The following is a 7,673-nucleotide window of genomic DNA, read 5'->3' on the forward strand; positions in this document are numbered from 1 at the left end:
TGCTTTACCTAGCACCTATCTAGGAGGGTGCTACAGGGACATCAAACTATGTAAGGTACATCAAAACTTCTGCATGCAGGACTAGCACCACGTGTAACCTCAGATGTCTGAACTGAGCTGTTTAACCACTTTACCACCGGAGGATTTTGCTGTCTTATGTCTGGGCCACTTTTTGCGATTCGGCGCTCTGTGACTTTAACTGACAATTGCGCGGCCATGCAACGCCGTACCCAAACGAAATTTACGTCCTTTTTTTCCCACAAACAGAGCTTTCTTTTGGTGGTATTTGATCACCTGTGTGATTTTCATTTTTTGCGATATTAATTAAAAATAGTGTCAATTTTGAAAAAATAATATTTTTCGACTTTGACAGTCAAAAAATATCCAATATATTCATTTTTTGTCATATATTTAGGCCAAAATTTATTTAGCTACACGTCTTTGACAAAAAAATTCTCAATGAGCGTATTTTTAACCGCTTTATGACCGGAAGGTTTTACCCCATTCCTGACCAGGCCATATTTTGCGATTCGGCTCTGCTTTACTTTAACTGACAATTGCGCGGTCGTGCAATGCTGTACCCAAATAAAATTTTTTCCCCACAAATAGAGCTTTCTTTTGGTGGTATTTGATCACCTGTGCGATTTTTACATTTTGCGCTATAAACAAAAAAAGAGCGACAATTTTGAAACAATATTTTTTACATTTTTTTATATGAAATTCCCCCCCAAAAAAATGTAAAAATCAATTTTTTTTTATCATTTTAGGCCAATTTCTTTTCTGCTACATATTTTTGGTAAAAAAAATTGCAATAAGCGTATTTTGATTGGTTTGCGCAAAAGTTATTGCGTTTACTAACTAAGGGAAAGATTTCTGTCATTTTTGGTGTTTTTTTTTTAACGAGTAATGGCGGCAATCTGCGATTTTTTTTGCGGGACTGCGACATTGCGGCGGACAGATCGGACCCTTGACTGACATTTTTGACACTTTTGGGGGTACCAGTGACATTACTGCAGTAATCAGTGCTATACATATGCACTGTTACTGTAAAAATGACACTGGCAGGTAAGGGGTTAATTTTTATTGGAGAGGGAGGGGTTAATATATGCCTGGTGCTTACTGACATGTGTGGGGGGAGGTGACTGGATGACACAGGGACAGATCGCAGGTTCAGCTATGCTGAACCCTGCAATCTGACCCTGCCTGTCACTTAGGAGATCCGCCCTCTTTGTTTACACAAGCGGGCGGATTTCCACACTAGATCCCCGACGATCGGGGAAGAGCGGCGGTGATCACCGCCGCTCCTCCCCTGGCCCAACTCCCGCTGTAACTGAATACAGCAGGAGCGAGCCTCTGGCGGCGCGCGCGCGCCGCCGAGAGGGGGGATTGTCTGGTGACGTAGGTCTACGTCGCCAGACGATAACGAACCACTTTGCCGCAGTACAGTCCACGTGACTGGTCGGCAAGTGGTTAATAACACTTTGCAGCGGCACATGGTTTTCATGTACTATGATGAGCTGAAACCCTCAGACCAACCATTCTCAACCAGAGTTCCTTGGAACCCTTGGGTTCCTCCAGAGCCAGCTAGGGGTTCCTTGACCTGTGGCTGCTTGACCTCCCATTTGATGGTGTCTGCATAGTTTTCGGGGGCCAGCGCTTCTTGGCAGAGCAAGCAGCATGAGACTAATTATTTTTTAGCTGTCTGTAAATGAGGCAGTCTTACCAATTCTTACCACTGTAAGGTGCATTTTCCAGCCTGACCTTCAATAAATTGGTTTTAGCAGGGATTCCCTGAGACTTGAAAATGATTTAAAGGGTTCCTCTTGGGTAAAATGGTTGAGGAAGGCTGCCTTACACATAAAGGACCCCTTAGAAGGTGCACTGTGTAATAAATTGCTCATATGATATCAGCCCTAAACCAAAAATATATCAACTTCCTTTAGAAATGCCTGGAGCAATCTATAGACGATTTGGAGTCCGCATGCTAATTATAATCATCTCCCAGGTAAACCAAATGTGGAAAAAAGACCGTTATAATGGACAATATTATGTAATGAAAGTATGATAAATAAAACCTAGAAGGCAAAAAAAATAACAGCAATACCCTATATATACCCTATATTAGCCTCTCTAACCCTTTCACCCCCCCAATGAACCCTTGATATATTGAGGAACCCCTGCTTAAAATGATTTTATACAAATTGCTGTAAAGTAGCTGCAAAACATTAATGGATAATGAAGGATGGTCCACTTAGGCTAGTTGTCAGTGGAAAGATTGCCCTGTCACCCTGGTGGTCATTGGGGAGATTGTCCATTACACTGGTGGTCCATGTGGTGCCCTCATACATTGGGGGACAGTGTTGAGAATGTTTCTTACATTGGATATCATTGAGAAGAATGTTCCTTACATTTGTAATCAGTGGGAAGAATGCCCCTTACATTGGTGGTCAGCGGGCAGAATGCTCCATACATTGGTGATCAGTGGGAAGGATGTCCTTTACATTGGGGGTCAGTGAGAAGATTGTGCCATACATTGGTGGTCAGTAGGAAGAATGTTCCTTACATTGGTGGTCAGTGGGAAGAATGCTCCTTACATTGGTGGTCAGTAGGAAGAATGTTCCTTACATTGGTGGTCAGTGGGAAGAATGCTCCTTACATTGGTGGTCAGTGGGAAGAATGCTCCTTACATTGGTGGTCAGTGGGAAGAATCCCCCTTACATTGGTGGTCAGTAGGAAGAATGTTCGTTACGTTGGGGGGTCAGTGGGAAGAATGATCCTTACATTGGTGGTCAGTAGGAAGAATGTTCGTTACGTTGGGGGTCAGTGGGAAGAATGCTTCTTACATTGGTGGTCAGTAAGAAGAATGCTTCTTACATTGGTGGTCAGTAGGAAGAATGCTTCTTACATTGGTGGTCAGTAGGAAGAATGCTCCTCACATTGGTGATCAATGGGAAGAATGCCCCTTACATTGGTGGTCAGTGAGAAGAATGCCCCTTACATTGGAGGTCAGTGTGAAAAATGCTCCTTACATTGGTGGTCAGTGGGAAGAATGCCCCTTACATTGGTGATCAATGGGAAGAATGTCCCTTACATTGGTGGTCAGTAGGAAGAATGTTCCTTACATTGGTGATCAGTGGGAAGAATGTTCCTTACATTGGTGGTCAGTGGGAAGAATGCTCCTTACATTGGTGGTCAGTAGGAAGAATGTTCATTACGTTGGGGGTCAGTGGGAAGAATGCTCCTTACATTGGTGGTCAGTGAGAAGAATGCCCCTTACATTGGTGGTCAGTGTGAAAAATGCTCCTTACATTGGTGGTCAGTATGAAGAATGCTCCTTACATTGGTGGTCAGTATGAAGAATGCTCCTTACATTGGTGGTCAGTGAGAAGAATTCTCCTTACATTGGTGGTCAGTGAGAAGAATGCCCCTTACATTGGAGGTCAGTGAGAAGAATGCTCCTTACATTGGTGGTCAGTGGGAAGAATGCTCCTTACATTGGTGGTCAGTGGGAAGAATGTCCCTTACATTGGTGGCTAGTGAGAAGAATTCCTTTTACATTGAAGGTTCAGTGGCAAGAATTCCATTTTATAGATAGTTGAAAAGATCATTGGGGTTAATAGTAAATGACCTGAAAGGAAGATATTTTAAGGAACCCTGTTAACTTCTTGAGGATCCCTAGGTTTCCACCTAACCCTGATTGAGAGAAAGGCTGATCTAGTGCAATGCAGGTGATATTTGCAGTCTGCATCCTAATTACAATCACGTATCAATTAAAACAAATAGGAAAAAGTCAGTTTAATTAAACAATGCGATGTTAAATTAGATAAAATAATGAACAAAACCATAAAGAAAACAAAACTCACAGCAAAACCTTATAACTACCTCCACCAGCAAGCTCTTTTCATACATATATACACAATATCCTTTTTCTTTGATGACGTTACTACTTGCACACGGTGATATATGCCATTTCCCACCTCCCGCAGCTACGATGCATAAAAACTTCATACACGGCGGTTTTAGCCACGGGTTAAAAAAGAAAAAAAAAACAGATCGTAAGCGGAATTAATTAAATGCAAACCTGTGCAGTGCGGGGAAGGAGCTGGAGAAGCAAAATCTTTGAGATTGTTAGTGGAGCTTTGGCAGAGATGGGGTTAACCCAAAAAAAAAACCCCCAAAAAAGTGCCCAGGCGGTTACCACACGTTGCTGCCAAGTTGCAGCCTCTAAGCGTGCGACTCACTGGAGTTCGCTTTCACTGTCCTGTTTATGATGTATTTACTAAATTGCGAAATTAAGCGAAATTAAGCGCTGCTGTTACAGGATTATCTTAAAAGATAACGCAGAAACGCGTTCGCGTTTTATGTATAGACTGTGGCCTGCATATCAAATTGAAGAATACAAATAATATTGACGATTAATAAATCAATTAAGTCATTTCTCAGTTCTGAGTTGATCCTAGAATTATTTCAGTTTAGGTTTTCCCCCTACGATGCTTTTGCCTTGCTCCATGCGTCTACTACTCTTCTTGACAAATCCTAGTTCAGTTTTTAGAACGACAACTAAGAACAATATCAGGGACGACACAATATATCAACCAGCAAGCTCCAAGTCTCAGGTATGTCCCCAGGCTGTCAGAGTTGTGTAGCGTTGTCTCTTACCTGGGATGCTATTTAGGGAGTTGACCCTGAAGGTGTCCCCGGTCCTGCATGGTGCTGATGCTGCTGGATGGAGCTCCAAAGGATGAGAGCCGGAGAACGACTTGGGAGGAGGAAACGGAGTGACAGCAGGGAAAGAGATGCAGATCAGTGCTTGGATGCTGGACTGAGCAGCATGCGATTGGGAAGACACACATCACACACAATGGGGTTTTATAAAGAGGGAAGAGGAGGGGCAGAGGGACGGGAGCCCACCAGAGACAGAGAGGAGCAGGAGATGCGAGGAAAAAAATGGGACATCGGTGGGAGGTATGGCACAAGAGACGGCAAAGCCACGCGGCGAATGAGTGATGCCTCAAGTCGCTGCTGAAAGCAGGCAGCTGCCCATGAAAGGCAGAATTTACTGACCAGCCAAGACTTGAGGAGGCAGTGCTGCCTGTGTTGTAGGGGGAACTGGAGACTGGCATTTTTCAGAAGGCAGTATATCAGTGAGGAGCCACAGCACTATCGAACAGCTGGACATGCCGAATAATGGTGTCTTTTGGGCCAGCTTTTGCCCCTAACAGGGACAAATCACCGTGCCCACCTCTAAGAACGTCTGTTTGGGGCTGTCGTGTCGGGCAGATTGGTGCCCAGTCTTAATGCTTGATTCATTGAAACATTTATGGTCGCCTTTTTTTTTTTTGGGTTAGGGTGATAGCAGTGCTTTAAGTGGGCCGGTATGTACTGGTACTCAGTACCACCACTTCCAAATATGGCTCTTGAGCATACCGCAACCTCTCCGTGCGCCTTAGCGTACCAGTACGCTCATTTTGGACATCTGCGCCTTCAATTGCCCCCCCCCCCAAGAATATTTCCCATTCCAGAGCCAGACCAGTCACCACCAGTGAGTCCCCCTGCTCCGGAGTCCCAGGCCAGGGGGGGGGGGGTGCTCTGTTGGGACCCTGATGTGGGGTGGGGGGGGGGGATTTATAGGCTATAATAGAGTATCGGCACCTCTTCTAGGCCACTTAAAGCACTGGGTGATAGTGTTTTTAAAATGTAGGGCTTAATTCACAAAGCTTTATCAGGGACCCGGGCACACAGTGATATTTGCATTGGCGCACTGATGGTATCTTTTGGGCCAGCTTTTGTCTATAAATTGTCTTATTGCTGCCGAATAACCAATCACCGTGCCCACCTCTAAGAACGTCTGTTTGGGGCCGTTGGGCAGATTGGTGCCCAGTCTGAATGCTTGATTCATTTAAACATTTATGGATGCCATTTTTATTTTTTTTGGGTTAGGGTGATAGTGTTTTTAAAATGTAGAGCTTAATTCACAAAGCTTTATCAGGGATCGGGGACCCCGGCATGATATTTGCATTGGCCCATTGATGGCGTCTTTTGGGCCAGCTTTTGTCCCGAACGGGTACTGTATGGTTATTTGGCAGCAATTAGATAATTTCCAATTAGCTTGTTCACTGTTCACCCTCAAAAATTGTCGTTTAAGGCCACCGGCAGATTGGAGCACGGGGCAGGGCGGCTCCGTTGCTGCGGGGCACCCGCAATCGTTCCCCGCTGACAGAGAAGAACGGTCAGCTGTTGTAAACACAGCCAACCGTTCTTCTCCCTGGAATGATCACAGAGTGCCTGTGATCCTTCTTTATAGAAACACAGGTATCTGTGATCATTTCAAAAGCCCCTCCCCCATACAGTTAAAAACACTCCCCTAGGCTTTCATTTAACCCCTTGATCACCCACTGTGTTAACCCCTTCCCTGCCAGTGTTATTATTACAGTAACAGTGCATATTTTTAGCAATGATTACTGTAGTAATGTCACTGGTCCCCCCAAAAGTGTCAAAAATGTCAGTTAGGGGTCCGATCTGTCCGCCGCAATGTCGCAGTTGATCGCAGCAATTACTAGTAAAAAAAAACAAAAAAATAAAAATTACATAAATCTTTCCCGTAGTTAGTAGACGCGATAACTTTTGCGCAAACCAATCAAAATACGCTTATTGTGATTTTTTTTTTTTTTAACCAAAAATATGTAGCAGAAAATAAATTGGCCTAAAATGTTAAAAAATTTAGATTTTCGGGATCAATGCCCGCATCCTCCACCATAAAAAAAAAAAAAAAAATATATATATAGATTTTTACATTTTTTTGGGGATTGTTCTATAGCAGAAAGTGAAAAATATTGTTTTTTTTTTTTTCCAGAATTGTCGCTTTTTTTGTTTATAACGCAAAAAAATAAAAATCGCACAGGTGATCAAATACCACCAAAAGAAAGCTCTATTTGTGGGGGAAAAAAAAGGACATTAATTTCATTTAGGTACAGCGTCGCACGTCCACGCAATTGTCCGTTAAAATAACGCAGTGCTGTATCACAACAAATGGCCTGGTCATTAAGGGGGGCAAATCCTTCCGGTTATTAAGTGGTTAATAACTGAACATTTGAAGCCTCCATATTTCAATCTAACACTCTGGCGATGAGATCTCTCCTGCAGAATTCCCTGGTTCCTCTGCAGCCAATACCAAGGCTATTGATGGCATCAACAACCCCCCCTCCAAAGGATTTTCCAATATGCAGAATAAACAAATAGCCAGGCAGTCCGCCTGTCAGAGGGACAGCTCAATTATCCCCTGGAGGGAAGGAGGATGGGAGGAGAAACTGTTTTATTTTATTTTTTCCCCTAAATGATCCAACTGGGACATCTAGTCAGTTTATGAAAGATTCTTCTATTTTAATAATTAACATGACTTTTTAGATGTAAAAAAAGAAAAAGCAAAAAAAAAAAAAGCATTTGTTAGTGGGCGGAGCTGCTGCGCCACTTATGCCTTTATTCACCATGTGTCCAGAACCGCTGGCACAATGCACAGATACAGCCTGATTGTACAGTCATTTCCTATTTGAATTCAGCTGTTTCAGGGTTTTTGGCCCTCATCAGTACATGGTATCTGGAACACATGATCTTTGGGGAAGGTAGTCCCAATTGAGTCACTGTGTGGTCAGGTGTATCTAAAGATAACCCTTTTT

At 43.4% G+C, this 7,673-nt stretch overlaps 1 protein-coding gene across 1 annotated transcript in view; it reads right to left on the reverse strand.

Annotated features, from left to right (window-relative positions):
* LOC309567768 (G protein-activated inward rectifier potassium channel 4-like) overlaps positions 1-5,023 on the reverse strand; it is a 98,138-nt gene extending 93,115 nt beyond the window's left edge. Inside the window, exon 1 of the mRNA XM_082273215.1 lies at positions 4,660-5,023. The gene's annotated coding sequence lies outside the window, so the exon portion shown is untranslated. The remainder of the gene's footprint in view (positions 1-4,659) is intronic.
* Positions 5,024-7,673: the final 2,650 nt, after the last annotated feature.

This window comes from Pelophylax lessonae (assembly GCF_965119305.1).
Source record: "Pelophylax lessonae genome assembly, chromosome: 12".
Classification (NCBI taxonomy): domain Eukaryota; kingdom Metazoa; phylum Chordata; class Amphibia; order Anura; family Ranidae; genus Pelophylax; species Pelophylax lessonae.